Consider the following 17769-nt stretch of genomic DNA (forward strand, 5'->3'; position numbering starts at 1 on the left):
TCCCAGGTCTGAGGTAGTCTCCAGCCTCCCTCAAACTTCACACGCTAGCCCACCCTCCTCCCAACCGTACAGCCAACTTCATCCTCTCCCTATTTTCCCTTTACCCCTCTCGCTATCCTTTCCCCTCTTCCAGCCTCCCAATGGTTCAGTCCAGTTCCTCCTGGCCCTCCCTCCACGCGCTAGATCTTTGCCCTTACTTGGGGACTGCGTCTTACGTGTTTGCGTGCGTATCTCCTGTGCAATCTTCCGCTGTCCCTTCCCCGCCCCTCTTCCATTCTTCCTCTGGGAGCCGCTGCCTGCGGGGTTACCGGAAGTGATGATGCAGGAGGGATGGGGGAGGCGGGGCTTCAGGGCGGCTGCGGCCGCTGGGCCGCAGATGAAGAAGAGGCGGCAGCCTTGGTGGAACCAGAGGCGGCGGCGAGGGTGGCGTCGGCTGGGGCGGCTGCTGCGACAAGGGTTGGGAGCCTGGAAACGCGAGCGGGGATGATAGGTGGTTTGAACCCACCGGGCCGCCGTCGTTTCCAGAAAGGGTTTGACTGGAGGAACCTCTGGAGCAACTGTGAGTTTTTTGGGGGGAGGGGTCGAGGAAAAGGGGGGACCATTGAGTGCTGAAGGGGCGGGGGTTGGGTACCTCCCAGAGCGGGGGGTGGGGGTTGGAAGGGGAGGAGTAGAAGTCCGCGTCTTGTGTGGACTGGTTTTTTTGGAAAGAGAGGTGAGGGGAGCCTGTGGCATGTGAGCCGCAGGGCTCAGAAAACTTAACCTGCTGTCCCTGCCTCCTCACCGCCAGCACCCCTCAGCGTAGGGTCTGGTGGCTGGAGCTGCCCTGTAAGGGGTCAGACTCTGGTGCTGTGCCCCGGTTAGCGCTGTGAGGTGGAAGCCCAGGCGGGAGGTGGTGGGTGAACCTCCAACTCCCTTCTCCTTATTTCCCTCCCCACCCCCATCCTTCTCTAATCATTAACAGCCCTGGCATCAAGGGGTTCAGACCTGAAGTCCTTTCTCTGCACCTTTGCTGTAAACGTTAACCATGTGTGCCCGGAGTAGTGGGGCTGAAGACTCTGCCTGTATCCTGTATAGGAAGTGGGACGGGGTAACGAATGTATTTTTTTTCCCATTGCCCCCCACCCCAGCACACCCCTTGTTTTCAGGATAATTCTCTCTGGTTAGGTGGTAATCGAGGCTTTTGTTGTTGTTGTTGTTGTTTTTTACCTTTGTGGCACTTGGTATCTTGGTGACCTCTTGAATTTGTTGTTCAGCCTCCATGTAGATCTTAAATGCAAGCTTTGTAAATACTTGGGTTAAAGGCTGTGTCACAGTGAGGGTACCTCTCAAAGCCTAGTAGCTTCTGATTCAGATAAACATTATCTCCAGTGAATACTGGAATCCCAAGGCCCTTGCAAGGATTTCTAAACAGCATCATAGCCCCAGGAATCAAGATCTCTTGCTCTAAATACTTTTATTGTGAGAAATTTACATTTTGTCAACTCTTTACAACATGATTTGATGTTAGGCTAATTCTGGATTTCTGTGTTTCTCTCCACCCACACTTCATGATGCACTTCAGAGAATAGAAAACCCCATATTACTTTTTTGTTTCTACACTTGGACAATAGCCCTTTTATCTTTTTCTCCATTTGTGTCTGGCACACAAGTATTCAGTGACACATTCAGCTTGTATTAATTTTCATCTTATTTTGCTGATTCTTTTTGTATAGGTAGTTTTAAATGGAAAAATGTGATTTGTTTAGTTTTATTTTAAAGAAGAACACAAACCAATGACAGATGTGAAAAATTTTTTAGAAGAAAGCAAAGTGATTGAAAAGGTCTGTTTATTGATGTTCTGTAGGTTAAAAAAAAATTTCCAAGTAGCATGCTTGCTCCTTCATCCTGTCACAGGGATTTCACAGTGAAGTGTGATGACTCATATTTCATTGTTGATATTTTCTTTGGAAATCCTCTGTTGAATCTGGAACTCTTGTTTTCTGAAGAACTTTTAAGAGAGTGTCTAATTTTGGGAATATTTTGGCTATAAAGAGTGCATGAATCCTGGCCCTCTGTGACTTGAGTTTAAATGCTTAGAATATATCAGTAACAGCATGTTTAGGAGTTTCACACACAAAAGGGTGACTGCTGTTCTCAACCTTAATTGATCTGGAATTATTGAATGAAAGGTCCCTAATTGATTCATTCAACAAGCATTTTTGAGTGGCTGCATAGCTGATATTTCGGACTCTGGGGTACAAAGATGAGCAAAAACGTAATGTCCACTTTCGGGCAGCTTATATCGGGGCGGTGACACATAATAAATAAACAAATCCGATTTTGATGAGTGCCAAAGAAAACAAGTCATCAATATGATAGGAGGTGGTTGGGATGCAGTGAAGGAACACCTTTCTGAGGAGATGACTAAAAAGTACCCAGAACTGCAAAGATAGGGGAGGAGCCTTCTGGTTTTGGGGACTAGGTAATTAGTGCAGGAACTGGCTGGAGTGACTTTGGCAAGTTTCTGGGGACTGGGAAGAAGTGGGAGGGGTGGAGAGGGTGTAGGAGGTAGGGGGAGGACAGAGAAGGGGCAGCAGTAGTAATGAGAGCCTAGTGAGCAGTGGGGAGAATGAAAAGAGCCTAAGTCAGAGAGGAGGAGGCCGGGCAAATAATAAAATGGAAAAAGAAATAGAAAGTGATGCTCCTTTGGATTCTTTCTATGGCCTTTCCTTGAGTCTTGTCACTTACTGTTTTGTAGGTACTGATGGACTTTTGTAATAAAATAAGTCATCCTGCTGAGAGTGGGAGAGGGGGTGGCTGGCTGTGGTCACCTGGGTCTTTTCTGAAAAGGCAGCTAAATCTTAAGCCCTGTGTTCATAATTCAGTGGATGTTCAATTGAGAGAATATCTTTTTCCTGGCAGGATTTTTGTCTTACATATTGCTATTTAAAATTGCATAATGAGTACCCTGAATGTGTTTTAGTATATGAATCCTCCTTTGCTTCCAGCTGTGTATGAATTTAAGGTTGAAGGTAGGGCAAGAAATAATAATATGCCCCTGTTGGTCTATAAAGATGATCATCAAGATCTAAGTTGAAGTTGGTTTTTGTAGCGAGGCAGGTTTTATGTTGCAATATTTCCGTTCATGTCTGGTCTGGCCGTTCACTAATAACACTCAGCTGAGATGTGGGTTGTTGCTAAAAGTTTACTCAGTGGATCACATTAGATAAATGACCATTGTGGGCCCAGTCCCACTGTGTCTACATCTTTGGACTGGCATGTAACCAAGGGATGTAACTGACTTTTGCCTTTTGTTGGGGTCATTCATCTCCAGTAGTCAGCTACTTTTTAGCCTCACCTTGACCAGATTGTCCACTTGAAAGGACCAATCAGGACTCCTTCTCGATTTGGCCCTCATGTTATAGTGGGCTAAAATAGAATATGCAGTTTTCTTCTTTAAACCCCACAACAGTGACTAGTGTGTTCTTTGAGTGAATTGAATCTTTGAATCAGGGTTAAAATAATTAAATGTTGCTTGGTCTATTTGTATTAAAGTCAGTATTAGAATGCTGAATGGGGAAAACAGTCAGAAATTGAAGACTTGTCATTTGTTGTAGGTTCTAGTACTTTAGTAGGTGGATTGTCAGAACTTGAACAATACTTCCTGGGCAGTCTTGAATGGGATGAAATAGAGAGCTTGGTACTGAATTACTGAATTCCTACTTCAGTGCAAATAGGAAGTTTTTTAGTTAGCAATCAAGTGACTAAAGTGAACAGCTAGGGTGAGGCAAACAGTAGATTACCCTCCATTCTGCAGAGTAGCTCAAAGAAATGGAGCATTCCATTGTGATTTTCCATATATGAGGGGGGACCCAAAATCCTGTAATTTGTTTTAAAAATTGTGTATTTATTTCTTACGTGTTTAAACTTATACTTGTCACTTTCAGAGTACTCTCCATTAGATGCAATACACCTATCAAGACACGTTTTTTCCACTGCTCAAAACAGTTTTTGAACTCTTCGATTTTGGTGCCTTTTTTATTTCACCTCTTCCACATCTGCAAAATGTTTCCCTTTAGGGACTTTTCTTCATCCTGGGAAACAAAAAAGTCACTCGGTGGGTAAATGGGGGTGTGTGTATCATGCTGTTTTTGGTCAAAAATTGCTGAACACTCAGCATGGTGTGGGCAGGTGCACTCTTAAATCACCCATCATGAAAGGGCCAAATGCACTGAAAGTCTTTAAAAAAATTCACTGACAACAGTGCCAGCTGGTACACTGATACAGGTGGGTTCCTAGAACATTCACAACACTCAGCTAGCAAGGGAAGCCTGTCTACAAGGGGCTCACCCTTCAGAAGATAATTTCATTTATTTTGGCAGCTCCCCCACCCCCGTGTGTGTGTGTATACAAACTTAAATATATATAAAAATATGTAAATAATTTGCTTTGGCGAAGGTTATAGGATTTTGGACTTTGTGTCCTAATGCTGGGCTATAAATGCTGTGGTCAATAGATTATTAAACTGAGCTCTATTCATCTTTATTTCAATGGTTTATTGTAACTCAAGTATGAAAATACCCTGCAGGCTGAGATTTTATTAGCCAGTTTGGAGACTGGTGGCTCTCTTTTAATTTCCTTAAAGGGGTGGATCGGTAGGAGGGGGCTTGAACACAGGGAGAAGCCATTGATTTCTACATTGGTCAGTAAATGTGTCTGGAGAAAGGCTTCACAAATTTAAATGCATTTAGAGTCTAGGAACTGGGCTTTTAATCTAGGTTACCAGTAAATTTGTTTTTTAAACTTTGAGGGCTTTTGTACGAACTTCTGAAAGTTGGGCCCAACCTAGAGCCAGTTGATGCCACTTGCTGTTGGAGTTGGGGTATTTTGCATTGCATTAGATGAGTAAAATTAGTCGAAAATTGCTACTGTTTTGGTAGATGTGCTGTGTAATGGAGAGTTAATTGCACATTGGCTGCCAGTTGATCTGAGGTGAAAATGGAGTAACTCAGAATAAAACAATGGTTAACTACACAGTGGTAATTACATGTTAATTCCTAATTCAGCAGCTTTTGATAACTTAACAACTGCGTCTCTCTATCTGTTTGCGGATGTTGATACCAGTGAAACAGGATCAGTTCTTAATTGTTCTGAAGCTCTTTGGACTGTAGAACATTGTGTTTAATTGAGTTAGAGTCTTTGAATTCAAATCAAGTCTCACTGGTTCCTGTGTCTTGTTTTTATAGGTAATGGAGGGTCCTGTTTCTTTGGAGGTAACAAGGAGATTACCACAGCACCTGACCATTTAGTTGGTGAATGACTGCAACTACAAAACAGAATTTAACAAATTTTAGTAAAACAACTAGAGGAAAGGATGGAAGTGGCTAAAACTAATTCTTTGAAGTTGCGATGTTGAAAGGAGAAAATGGGAGGCACAAAATGCCAAGTGATTTTTAAAATGTTGCAAATGAGACCTTATTTTAATACTGTACATCAGAATAAGGAAGCTCAGTAAGTCTTTCATTTGTGGTGATCTGCTTTTCTTGTGGCAAAATAAGCCACCTATGACCAGCGCCCCACCCCATACCAACCTGATTGCAGGTGGTGGCAGAGCATCCTGTTGTGACTCCTCCTGAGGGCTTGGCCTGCTCTGTGCTGGATTGTTGGATTTCTGGCTGAATTGCAGCATGGAAGCTTAGGTTGTATAGCACTGGGAAGCCTCGTCTATTTCCTGTTCTGCCCTGCTCTGCTGGAGGACTCAGCTTCAGGACCTGGAGCCTGGAAATAATTCTGTCACTGAGGCCTATAGATCCAGACTAGATATGATGAGTGAGGATCTTGGAAAGCAACACTGCACAGTATAGAACTTCTTAATTTTGGAGATGTTTAGCATTTTTTTAAACCACTGCTCCAATCTCTGCTTGTTAGTGCAGGGGACTGTCAGAAAGATTTGCTCCCTTATCTGATAAGCAGATTGTTTCCATCTTATCAAGACAGCAAAGTTTAGTTTACAGCTTTTAGCTCTTGTCAATTGATAACGGGTTTGGACTCTGCAGTTTTGCCTTAAGTGGGTTGGTGTATGTATGACGTATAATTTTGATTCTGAACAAGACTGAAGTCATAGCATTAAGTATATTGAATGCAGTTAATTCCTCTTCCTCCAGTTTAGGAAGAAGCAGGGAAAAGGCCCTCAGAGAACCTTAGAGTATATTTAGTGTGATGTTTTTTCAAACTGTGCTTCGGGGACCCCCCTCAGGGGTCATTGCTAGGGAATGCAGAGATGAGAGGGCTTTGATGTCTTCCTTCCATTTCACCCCACTGTGCTTCACTTTGAAAGTTACTTTAATATTGTTATATTGGTTTTCCCCATGAGATTTCAGTCAAACATAGTGTTCTGAGACTGAAAGCAAGTTGAAAAGCATTGATTTAGTAGGGAAATGGAAATCTAGAAAGATTAGTAGTAAACTTGCTTTTAAAGTTACAAAGCAGGCTACTGCCAGCTATAGGACTAGACTCAGACCTTCTCTGCATTAATTTTGTTTTCTCATTTACACTGCCTCATATACATCATTGTTGGCACCTTACAGTTTGTTTGAGTTTAATTGAATCCAAACATTTTGTAGCAAACTGCTGTTCTTTCAGAGAAGGTTCCCTAGAACTGACTTTGAAGTATATGCAAAGTGAAGTTGTTAATGGGTAGTGGTACTAGTAAGTAGCTGGCCTTTTCTCCTTTGATGATTTCAGAAAGTGGCAGTAGGACTTTCAAATATGAATTGAGTCTTTATCACTCGAGTTCTTAAGCTAAGCTAGAGAGCCTGCTGTGGAGACCACCTTTGCAGAATGCCAAGTTGAACACTTCCTCTTCCCAGTGACTGCCCTGGAATCTGAACAGGGAAACCCAGGTGTACCCATTGACAGACAGTTTTCAAACAGCTCTGTGGAAATAACTACAGTGGCTGCTTTCTTTTTAAAATGTGAGGCAAATTTATTTTCAGTTAAATGCTTGCTTTGTTTTTACCTGATGACTACCTAATGGCTACTCTTTAAACAGCAGGGGAAGGTTAAGAGGATCACTGCCATGAAGATCCTTGGTAGCAGGATCGTGCACATGCTGCAAATCCTTGGTCCTCAGAGAAGGCATTTTTCCGTGTTGTGACATTTTCTTCTAAGTAAGTGGAATTCAAGAGTGAGGAGTGACATAGTGAACATTCTTGTGTCCATTTTAAAGAATATTTCCATGGCCCTGGCTGGGTGGCTCAGTTTGCTGGAGCATTGTCTCGAACACCAAAAGGTTGCAGGTTCAATTCTGGGTCAGGGCACGTACCTAGGTTGCAGTTTCAATTCCCTGTTGGGGCATATACTGGAGGCAACCTATCAGTGTTTCTCACATCGATGTTTTTCTCTCTCCCTTTCTCTCTCTCTCTCTCTCAAAAAAAAAAAAAAAAAAAAAAAAAAATCAATAAACATATCCTGAAAAAAGAAAAGCCTGAGGACCTTTCTTGTGGCAGTTTGATAGTGGGGTTCTGATGTCAGGGAGGAGGAAGAGAAGGAGGTGGTGGTGGAGGTGGTGGTGGTGGGGTGGTGTTGTGGACTGGGTGTATAGGGTGAAGGGAAATGCTTGTTGTGGTCCAGCTGGAAACGTGGAAAATGCTCATAATGGCACTTGCTGTGGGAAGAGTGGGTGGGGAAGGAGTTGTCCTAGAAGGTGGCCCAAATCCAGGGAACACCATTCACAAGGAGGGTGCTGGGGCCTGTAGAGTTGAGTAATTAGTGGCCCTGACCACAAATGCTCTCTTCCATGACTGGAATATGTATTCCTAATGGGAAGGAATGTATGCAGGGACTCAGAGGCTGAGACCAGGTTGGTCTTCAAGATTGACTAGTTAGTCATGATTGACAGTTTATGGAGAACTGGCCTAATTTTTTTGAGATCTGTCTCCTTTGACTTTATTTTGGTAAACAAGAGGGAATGTCATATTCTGGAGTCCATTTGAGTTTGGGTTCAAGTACATGTTGAGGCAAATACAAGGTGGTGTCTATTGTCATTTAACAGTGTCTGCTATCCACAGGGAACAGTTACATGTAAACTATTGAGGTAATATCCAGTTCTCTAATGGGAACTATAATAAATGTGAAATCAGAATTACGATTATTAATAAATCAATTTTAACTTCACAGTTATGCAACATTCTGTGTTCTCTGTAGCAGGTGAAATTAGTTCTTTGGCCTTCTTTTAAAAGAAGTGTTTTACCAGTTACTTGTGGATCTCTCCATAGGGCGAAAATTCCTACTTGTGCTGAAAGGTCAAGCAGAACACTGAACTGGTTATAGCAGTGGATTTAATGATTAGATCAAGCAGGGAAGTGACTTTCAAGACATCAGTTAAGTTGCTTTTAATTCCATTGTAGTCCTTATGAATAACAAAAGACACTCCTCTTCAGTAAGGAAGTTCCAAGGATTTTAGGAGCTTTAGCTGGAATAGGGGACGAAGATGAAGTAGATTTATTATATCACATTAACACTGCATAATGTTATATGTTCTTGAACTTCTCAATTGCACTAGCTTCTAGACCTCCATAATGCAAGAAATAAGCTCTCTTAATAAGGTATCAGGTACACAGAGTTCATGTTTTCTTTCAGTGATCTTAAAGAGAGTCGTATGTACATAGTGCATTAGTTAAGAATGTCAGGCTACAGTCAGTTTGGGTTTGAGTCTGAATTCTACTACCTACTTGTCACTTGACTTTGGACAAGCCACTTAACATCTCTACACCTCATTGCCTTTAAGTATAAAGTGAGGATAATCACAGTAAATAGTTTTGTGGATTCAATAAGATAGTACATTTGAAGGATATGGCACAGTGCCTTGCAGATAATTAAAAATATAATAACATTAGTTCTTATTAGCTACATGCATGCATAGCTAAGCTCACCTGGATTAGCAGCTCCCAAAAACTTCATTTTCTCTCCCCTTGTAGGGGGATGTATGGGACAGTATATGAAACATTGCTAGGCGCACACAGGAGACACAGGTTTTCTATCACTTGGAAATAAAACCTGCTCTGGGTATCTGAAAAATGGAGGAATGACTCTGTAATGGAAACTTCCAGCCTGTTTCCAAAGCTAGTCTAAAACCCAGAGATGGAAAATCTTTCTCCTGAAATCCTATAGAACATGCAAGGTGTAGCAATGGGGACGGGGTGGGGGTGAGGGGGTGTTGTGGGTTCAGGGTCTTGGATCCTGTTGAATCATAAAATGGGTAACTGGTTCAGGAGATGTTTTTGTCTTTGGCAGTACACTTTGAGGTTCAATGAGTTGCGCAGAACCACACGAGACTTGGGGAAGGAAACAACAGATTTACTTCAGCTAGTCTAGACAGTCTTTGAGAGTGGGCTGTCAGGTACCGTGTTCTCTGTGTTGTTTCTTCGAGAAAGTGAAAAGCCCAGACCCACTGGCATAGGGCTTACCAGCTACCTGAGGTTCACTTGGTGAATTTTCCCGTGGCCAGCTCTCTTAATTCTCCCTGTAGATCACCCGTATGGAAACTCTACTCTAGTGGGACTATCACTAGACTAAGTCTTACATTCTGGTCTGGATTTGACCACCATTTTGTGGCTCTGAGCAAGTTACAGGCCCTCTTTGAGTGTTTAACTGTGACTTAAAGCATTTGGAACTATACACTGTGGAAAGTGGTATGGAGGTACCTTAGAAAATTAAAATTGAAACTGCAGTTCCATTTCTGGAAGTACTTGTATATCCAAAGAAATTCAGAACACTAATTTGAAAGAATATTTGTACCCCTATGTTTATTGCAGCATTATTTGTAATTGCCAAGATTTGGAAGCAGCCCAAGTGTCCATCAGTTGATGAGTACATAAAAAAGCTGTGGTACATTTATACAATGAAGTGCTACCCGGCTGTAAACAAGAAAGTATGAATGGACTGGAGAGTGTTATGCTAAGTGAAATAAGCCAGTCAGAGAAAGACAAGTACCATGTGATTTCACTTATATGTGGAATCTAATGAACAAAATAAAATAATGAACAAAATAGAAACAGATTCATAGATACTGAAAACAGACTGACAGCTGTTAAAGGGGAGATGGTAGGGGGTCAGGTGAAAAAGGTGAAGGGATCAAGCAAAAAAAGAAAAGAAAAACCTTAGACAACAGCATGGCGATGAGGGGAGGTAAAGAAGAAGTGGGTAAAGGAGGGATAAATAGTGATAGAAGGAGACTTGACTTAGAGGTGGTGAGCACACCATACAATATACAGATGATGTACTATAGAACTGTACCCCAGAAACCTATATAATTTTAATAATCAATGTCAACCCAATAAATTCAATTTGAAAAAAGCATTTGGGACTAAGTCACTTTCTAACTGTGGATTGACTACATTCCTTGTGTATGTGCTGCTTGAAAGAACACTCAAGAGTGTGTTTTTTGTATGTTGATAGTATGTAAGATAGTAGTACTTGGATGAACACTTTTTTTTGAAGTATGTTTTATTGATTATGCTGTTGTCCCAATTTTTTTTCCCTTTGCTCCCCTCCACTCAGTACCCTGCTTCCCTCCAGCAGTCCCACCACCCTTAGTTCACATCCATAGGTCCTGCTTGTATATTCTTTGGCTTCTCCCTTTCCTTTACAATTCTTAAAATCCCCCTCTCTATTTTGTACCTACCAATTATGTTTCTTAACCCTGCACGATTTTCCCATTCCTCCCTTTTCCCCCCTCCCATCTGATAACCCTCCAAATGATCCCCATACCTATGATTTGTTCATATTCTGGTTGTTTTCTTAGTTCGTTTTTGCATTTATTTTTAGATTCTGTTGTTGATAGTTGTGAGTTTGTTGTCATTTTAATGTTCATAGCTTTGATTTTCTTAAATTAGTCCCTTTAACATTTCATGTAATAAGAGCCTAGTGATGATGAACTCCTTTAGCTTTACCTTGTCTAGGAAGCACCTTATCTGCCTTTCCATTCTAAATAATAACTTTGCTGATAGATTAATCTTCGTTGCAGGTCCTTGCTTTTCATCACTTTGAATACTTCTTGCCAGTCCCTTCTTGCCTGCAAAATTTCTTTTGAGAAATCAGCTGATAGTCTTATTGGAACCCCGTTGTAGGTAACTCTCTTCTATTCTCTTGCTGCTTTTAAGATTTTCTCTTTATCTTTAACCTTTGGCATTTTAATGATGATGTGCCTTGGTGTGCGCCTCTTTGGGTCTAGTTTGTTTGGGACTCTGTGCTTCATGGACTTGTATGTCTGTTTCCTTCGCCAAATTAGGAAAGTTTTCCTTCATTTTATTTTTTCACTTAAGTTTTCAATTTCTTGCTCTTGTTCTTCCTCTTCTCCTCTGGCACCCATATGATTCAGATGTTGGCCCATTTAAAGTTGTCCCATAGGTTTCTAAGCCTCTCCTCATTTTTTTTTTCAGTTCTTGTTTCTTCATTCTGTACTGGTTGGCTGTTTATTTCTTCTTTTTTTTTTTTTTTCAGATTTAATGTGTTTTATTGATTAAAATATTACATTTGTGCCAATTTCCCTTCCCTCTGCTCCCCTCCACCCGGTGGCCCCCCTCCCTCCAGTTGTCCCCCCCTTTTAGATTATGTCCATTAGTTGTGCATACAGTTCCTCCCAACCTCTCTCCGTCTATTCCATTCCCTCCTACCTTGATCCCCAATTCCTATATCATCACCCTCCCTTTCCCCATTCCCCCTCCCTGTTGACCTCCCCCCAATATGCTTCCCGTACCCACAGTTCCTTTTTCACTCTCGTTGCCTATTTAGTTTGCCTTTGTTTCATCTCCCTAGCTTCTGTTTTTTTAAACCAGTCCCTTTAACATCTCATATAACAGTGGTTTGGATCTAATGAACTCTTTCAGTTTTATTTTGTCCTGGAAACACTTTCTCTGTCCTTCTATTCTGAATGACAATTTCGCTGGATAGAGTATTCGTGGTTGTAGGTTTTGGATTTTCATTACTTTGAATATTTCTTGCCAGTCCCTTCTTGCCTGTAGGGTCTCCCTTGAGAAGTCAGCTGATAGTCTAATTGGGACCCCTTTGTACATAATTCTTTTCTTCTCTCTTGCTGCTTTTAAGATTCTCTCTTTATCTTTAATTTTTGACATTTTGATTATAATGTGTCTTGGAGTGGTTCTCCCTGGGTCCAGTCTCTTGGGAACTCTCCTTGCTTCCTGGACCTGCAAGTCTATTCCCTTCCCCAAGTCTGGGAAGTTCTCCTTTATTATATTTTCACTCAATTTTTCAAGTTCTAGTTCATCTTCCTCATTCTCTGGCAAACCAATGATTCTTATGTTGGGCCTTTTATAGCTGTCCCAGAGGTTTCTGATCCTCTCATTGTTGCTTCCCATTTCCTCTCGCTGCATTGGTTGACTGCTTGTTCCTTCTCCATATTCCAGTTTGTTGAAATGAACTCTGGATTTTTTCTCACCTTCTATCTCGTATGCGGTTTTGTTCCTTTCGTTATGAAATTTTTTCGCTTCTTTCTTATCTTTTTCCTGCTCTTTTGTGAATTCTGTAAGCCACCTGATAACAATGGCCCAGAACTGAGCCTCTGACAGGTTTCTTATCTGTTTATCTGTCAGGTTCTCTATCTGCTGTCTGGTGAGTTGTGTCACCAGGATTTCTATAGTTGTCTGCCTCGTTTTGACAGATGCGTTTTGTTTTCTTGGGCCGGCTGTCGGGGGCAGTGCCTGTGTACTCGTAATGACCCAGCGACCGGCGGGCGCCGTTTGGCGTCACAAATCAGCGACCGGCGTCTGCCTGTCCGCGACCTATTTCACAGCCCTGTGGTGCTTTCTTTGGGGGCGGGGGTCCAAGATGGATTCACACAGTTATTCAGCTAGGAGACCGGGATCCGTCCTCCCGTCCCCCTGGGCCTCACTGTTCAAGGCGATGCGGCGGCTGCTCTCCCCAGCGCCGGAGTCGCGCACCGCCAGGGGCTTGTGTAGCCGGGACTCCTCGCCGGGGTCGCGCACCGCCAGGGGCTTGCGCAGCCGGGATTCCTCGCCGCCCGCCGCTCCGGGGGAGCGGCCACAAACAGCACTGCCCTCTTTAACTCTTACCTGCCCAAATGGCACCGCTGGTTTATAACTTCATATGTTGGACTTCCGTGTAGTTTTATTTTCTGGAATTTCTAGTTATCCTTTGTTTTGAAGTAGTTGTATTCCTCTCTAGTTGTAGAGGGAGACCTAGCGTGTCCGTCTAAGCCTCCATCTTGGCCGGAAGTCTATTTCTCTTTATATTCCAAATTATTGATTTGAACCCTAAGTTCCTTCCCTTCACCATTGGCTTCGTGTGGATTTTCCTTTGTTTCATTTAGCATAACCTTCATTTCTTCCCTTATGCATTTACTGTTCTCCGTCATTTCTCTGAGCATCCTGATCACCAGAGTTTTGAGCTCTGCATCTGATAGGTTGGCTATCTCCTCGTCGCTTAGTTCTCCCACTGGAACCTTGATCTGCTCCTTCTTTTGGGCCATACTTCTGTTTCCTTAACTTGCCCGTCTCCTAGTTGTCGCATCTGTTACGTTGTAAGGAGTGGAGTCTTAGGTATTTGTCAGTGCTGGGTGACCCAGTTCACCACATTGTGGTGCTGTATATGGAGGAGGGTGTCTAAGAGGTAACAATGCTGCTTGCTCAGCATTCGCCCCTTTTCTAGGCACTTCTCCTGTTTCCCCTATGGGACTAGGGCCCTTCTAAGCTGTTGTCCTGGTTGTGGGTGGGTTTGCAGACATTCTAGGATTGTGGGGGCCCTCTAAACAAACAGACTCTGGTGAGAGACTGGAATTTTCTTCCACCGCCCTTACCCCCACTGGTTTTCACAGTCAGAATCAATGAGGCTTTATTTTCCCCAGTGCTGGAGCCATGAGCTGCACTGCCTGGTCTGGGGCTAGGATCGCTCTTCAGATGTCCCCTCTGACTTTTATAATGTGTGGCTACTCTTTCCATTGGCCAGCCACAGCTATCGCTTTGCTGCTGCCGCTGCCACACTGCATCCTCACTGCACTTTCTCTGCCCCTCCTACCTGTCTGAATGAGTATTGCTTCTTTATATAGTTTGTTTGTTGGACTTGCATGCAGCTCAATTTTCTGGTAGTTCTGGTTGTTTTTAGTTTTGAGGTAGTTGTATTTCTTCTTATTGTTTTGGAGGGTGGCAAAGCATGTCTAACTACGTTTGCATCTTGGCCGGAAGTAGATGAACATTTTTGTATTTTTATGTGTACTAATGAAAACATAGTTAGATATCAGATCTGTGATTGTCAAGGATATTGATTCTTAAGATGATATTATAATGGATATATATTTTTTAAGCTTTTAAGAGCAGTATTAGGTGAACAGTTGTTGGAGTGTTGAATGGATATGTAAGCTCAAAGGTTGTATAGGAATGGTTGGTGTTTCTAAGATTCAGTAATTCTGGTGGAGTGTCCCACCTTCATGAAGTCTTTGTGGGGATGGACACAGTGTAGAGAGATCAATTGGATTTATTGAGTGGATTTAAAGACTAGCCTAACTTAAGCAAATTGACAGATTTCTATTTGTGCATTTATGGTGAAAATACTCATTAGTAGGTTGTGTGGAATTTAAAATATAATAGATGTTAGCAGTGTAGTTTTTTTTTTAATGAAAAATGAGTAATACTGCTTTCACTTTCACTATTAGCAGTTTCCCCAAGGCCTGGAGTGACCTTTAGTCCCTTCCATTCTTTGGTGTTGGAATACCTCATAGTAGGAGTTAGTGTACTGACTTTTCTGTTGGGTGGGACAAAAAGCCACCCCTCTTTTGAACACATGTCAGTGCATGTATTCTAGATTCTCGAAGGCTGAGACTCCACCCTATCTTAATGACTTGTACATTACTTCTTGCTGGAAACTGCTTTAAAGGTACAATGTGATATGAGCCCCAAAGTGAAGTCAAACATCGAGGCAATCTTTATTTAAAATTTCATATCATTGTCTGTCATATCACTGATAATAGCATAGCAGGGTTTTGAGAAGTAAAGCAAGCTATTAGAAATGAAACAAACTGTTGTGGGAGTGCTTTCTTTTTAAGTAAAACCCCAGAATAAAGCTGAGATCTTGATTGTATAATAGTAGTTAAGAAAGCTGCTTCCAGACATAGTCTTTGGTTTCTTGACATTGTTTTATTTTAATCCTTAATAACTGTGTGTTCCTTTGATATTTTCTGTGTATCTTGACACTGTAATGTGTTGTTCTGTACATTTGATCGTAGGCTTATGTTCTATAAGTGAGTTTGTTCTATAGTTAACTCAGCATTAAGGGCTATGCGTCTGATAATGTTTCAAGTTGTAGTTTAAAAAATTGCTGTAAAGATAGTTCTAGGTTTGTTATCTTTCTGCACCATGTGTTATCTAGTCGAAATAGGTTAAAACAGCATAAAATGGTGAGAGTGGTACAGTCCAAGATTTTTTTCCTCCTTCATTAATTTAATAGAAAGTTTCTACATAATTTTATAATGATAAACTCAGAGTTTTCCCACCTGAGGTAGAATCTAATGTTACAAGCCACAAGCCTTCATACTATCTAAATTTTGGTTTTGTCATTCATACTGTCTTGTTTCCTGAGAGAAGCGGTGAGTTGTATTATTTGGTGCATTGGGAAAGGGAAAAAGTCTCGACTCAAAGCTATATTTTACAGGATTAAAAATCTCTTCTCAACCAATGGGCATGCACTAAGGGGGCGGGGACAGCTGGAGGTGGGGGGCGTCACTGAGTGGAGGGGAACAAAGGGAAAAGAAATTGGGACAACTGTAAGCATAATCAATAAAGTATATTAAAAATAAAATAAAAAATTTAAAAAATCTTTTCTCATTAAAATCTATTTCATGACGTTCATCCTTTACAGAGACCCACAAGACCTCCTTACACAGGGTAGATGTCAGGTTTCTGGAACAGTTCACTTCCCTCGGTGCAGAAATTAGTCATTCGTCGTCGGCAGCCATCCGTCTCGAGAGACGATGGTGTAGCTTCTTAAGAGTCTATCTGCACCGCCGAGAATGGCTGTGCAGTCCAACTCGGGAGTGACACGGTATCTGTCTCCTCCCGTGTTGAATTGACATCTTGCGATGACGCTGGAGTGTCCTCTCCAGTGGAGCTGAAGCTACAGAGCCTGGGCAGGGTGATATGGAGGGTCTGCTGTTGCCCAAGCAGCAGACCCCCCCTCTCTTCGCAGCTGAATGGTCCAAGGGAAAGACGGAGTCAATACAGCTTGGTTTCAGGTGCGCCGCAGGAGTTGCCGGTGTTGACTACAACGTCAAACCGCCTTAGGGACTCCGGCTCCGGATTTTCTGTCGGGGTTTACTCCCTTAGCCTTTCCCCTAAAGAGGTATGCCGCAAGGCAGCGGAGGTTTTTTGGAGTCAGAGTTATACTAATTGCTGGTAAGTCTGGAGAAATTCTGAAGGGGTTGGGCAGGAGATGGGACATTTGCCCTTGTTCTATAGACTAGGATTTGCAAAGACAGAGTGAGGTGGTTCATTTCCTTCTCTTGGTAAACTGCCATGGGATCAATGAGTCTCGGTTAAGATCTCCTATGGGCGGCTGAAGTTTAGCTTTTGAAGATGAGAGCCACAGAAAAGAATATTCTTTCCCTATCACACAAATAATTATCTCCTTGGCAGTATGATGTTCATGTATAAGCATTCAAGACCACACATTTGAAAAGATTAACTATAACTTAGATAAAAGTAAGAGATATACAAACAGTGGTGAAATCAAATCTTCTCCAGCCATTCTTATGTGTTTCGCTCTGGTCCTCTCAGGATAGACTAACTTTGTAATCCATCTGCAGTCTTTCCATTTCTAAAATAAAGCGCTTTCAGGTTATTGGAAACTGGAAATTTCATGGTTACCTCAAGTAAAAAAATAAAAATGTGTAATTGAAGACTTAACACTTTCTTTAAACCTCTCGAGGCAAAGAACCAGAATTGCTTAATTTATCTGAGCATTTGCATTTCTAAGTTTCCAGCTCACAACAATTTGCTTGGCCTGGCAGAAAGACATAATAAAAATGTATCCAACAGGTAAAAAATCTGTATAGTTGCTTTTTTCCCATTTGTAAGGGAACTATTTCCTTCCCTCCCAGCAGTTTAGCCTAAGCTCCTCCTCTTTCTGGTCTTTAGCTTTACTATTTGCCTATAATACTTAAATTGAGTCATTCAACACCAAGCTCTGAGGGTCTCCGGTATTCAGTGCTTCTGACCACTGGCTTAAGGAAAAGAGTTTTGATTATGATAACAGCTTAATAGAACACAGCTTTTAAAAAGATACTCGAACTCTCCCTATAGATACAAGGTATTTTATAAGAGCCAGACTATTGTAGTTCTCATTAGACGTATGTTAGCAATGAACCAGCTTTCGCAGACAGAATATGGATCATTCATAGGGGACTTCTGAAGCTCAAAATGGTCTTGTAAGTGAGAAAAATTTGACTTCCAAATTTGACTGACTTACTGTTGAATTCAAAGTGAAGTATATATAGTCTGAATTTTTCTTAAGGACTAATCCTAGGATTGGATCCATATTGTTTCATGAAAAAGAAATATTTTTATGTGTTGCCAGCTACTTATTCCAATAAATTTGAGTGCCTATTGTGGATCTTGTTTTTAAGGATGTGTGTGGTGTGGCAGGAAAACACACCTAACAATTATACAGATGTAAGAACAATTAGAAAATGTAAAGTCAGTACTGAAAAGTGTCTTAAGTGCTGTCATGGAAGGTGCAGAAGGACAGAGAGGCTCTAGGACAGGA

The 17769-nt window shown here is 41.8% G+C and overlaps 1 protein-coding gene across 1 annotated transcript in view; it reads left to right on the top strand.

Moving 5' to 3' along the window:
• Nucleotides 1-324: 324 nt before the first annotated feature.
• Nucleotides 325-17769, top strand: part of DCUN1D3 (defective in cullin neddylation 1 domain containing 3) — a 39803-nt gene continuing 22358 nt past the window's right edge. Inside the window, exon 1 of the mRNA XM_090277785.1 lies at nucleotides 325-559. The gene's annotated coding sequence lies outside the window, so the exon portion shown is untranslated. The remainder of the gene's footprint in view (nucleotides 560-17769) is intronic.

Source organism: Furipterus horrens, unplaced genomic scaffold, assembly GCF_987537825.1.
Source record: "Furipterus horrens unplaced genomic scaffold, mFurHor1.1.pri manual_scaffold_5, whole genome shotgun sequence".
NCBI classification, from domain to species: domain Eukaryota; kingdom Metazoa; phylum Chordata; class Mammalia; order Chiroptera; family Furipteridae; genus Furipterus; species Furipterus horrens.